Raw genomic sequence first — 1472 nt, 5'->3', positions numbered from 1 at the left:
TTGCCGATGTTATTTCTTGGAAAGACCGTTTTAAACAGTTTCAGTCGTGAAAGTTGTTTTCTTTCGTCTGTCATTTAGAAACTCATAGGGACCAATTCTCTCTAGCAAACAGTTGAGAAGCTAGATTGTTTAATCAGTGTGTATGTAGGCAGGTTGTTGGTATTATGGAGTTCCTCTGTTTGGGTGTGTAGGTGGGTTATAATGAGGAGAGGGAGCCACGTAGCTCTCCTGGTTTCTCTTATTCTCAACCAGCTTCTCTCCAACCCCCATTCCCTCTCTTCTACCATTTCTACTTTGTGCTTTCTTTCTTCTTTTCATCCATATCTTTTCCTCAGTCTGTTTTTGCAAACAGTCAAGGCAGAATCCCCCCTCTCTCTCTCTCTCCCTTCCTGTGACACACAGTTTCTGGGCAGTGTTTGTGGAATGGCAGAGCTTTGTTGGAGTCAGGGGACCGGCTGGTGCCGAAACACAAACCAACTGACCGAGTACAGAACTGCACCATCAAATAGACGAGTTGTAGTCGTAGTTGTTGTTGTTCATGTAAAGACTTGACAGGTGGACATAGACCCAGATTGTGTATTTGTGATGCTGACATGCGGCCGTAGTATTTTATTTGTCTTGGTTGTACAGCGTTATAGTTGTTTTCCAGTATTGATGAAGCCAGAAGTGGTCCAGTGAGTGAAATATTTCAGCAATTACAGGTCACATAGCTGTGAGTTTGGTTTGGATATTCATAGTCCACAGAGGATAATTCCTAATGATTTGTTTGGAAAGAAGGGGGAATGGGAACTATCGGGGAGAAACAGATGCTGATCCTGAGTATAACTCCAAAATCACTACCCTATATATTCCAAATAAAACATCTCAGTAGCTCTCTGACTGGTATATACTAATGTCTTTCAAACTTGATATCCTCTGTTTGCAGTGCAGGGTTTCTGCCTCAGCTTGGAGACTACAAATATGTCATTTGAGTAATTTTCTCAGACCTGACACAGCTCTCTCCTCAGCCAAAGATGACATTATACAACGTTTTTTTTCACTGGCTGAGTAGTACTTTGCGTGACTAGTAAACTGATCCTCATGTGTAAAATTCGCCCCTGACAAGATACCCTGAAAACTACTGACCAGATTGCCTTAAGCTTTCTGTGTGTATTCAGTCCCCAGAAGGAGCTTCTTTATGTTTTTCTTTACCACCATCACCAGGACCATTTTTCCACTTGTATGTGAGAAAACACCAAAGCCAAAGATTTGATTGCCATGGTACAATCATGCTTCTCAGAAATTCTCCAAGCTTTCCCTTCGACCCACTCTCAGGACAGACTTTCTTGCTCACTGCTGGAATGGCTCTAAAGTGTGTTTTCTTACAGTGTAATGAACTTTGCAGCCTCCAGGGGCTCAGCTCCTTAAACATCTACTATAACCCTGCTCGCTCTGTGTGTGTGTGTGTGTGTGTGTGTGTGTGTTTGTGTGTG

General features: G+C 42.7%; 1 protein-coding gene across 1 annotated transcript in view; it reads left to right on the top strand.

Annotated features, from left to right (window-relative positions):
- mtrex (Mtr4 exosome RNA helicase) overlaps positions 1 to 1472 on the top strand; it is a 20109-nt gene that overhangs the window by 5670 nt on the left and 12967 nt on the right. The gene's annotated exons all lie outside the window — the stretch shown is intronic.

This window comes from Morone saxatilis, unplaced genomic scaffold (assembly GCF_004916995.1).
Source record: "Morone saxatilis isolate NCDOM2014 unplaced genomic scaffold, NCSU_SB_2.0 Contig21, whole genome shotgun sequence".
Classification (NCBI taxonomy): domain Eukaryota; kingdom Metazoa; phylum Chordata; class Actinopteri; family Moronidae; genus Morone; species Morone saxatilis.
This window is presented reverse-complemented; position numbering and strand designations above follow the sequence as displayed.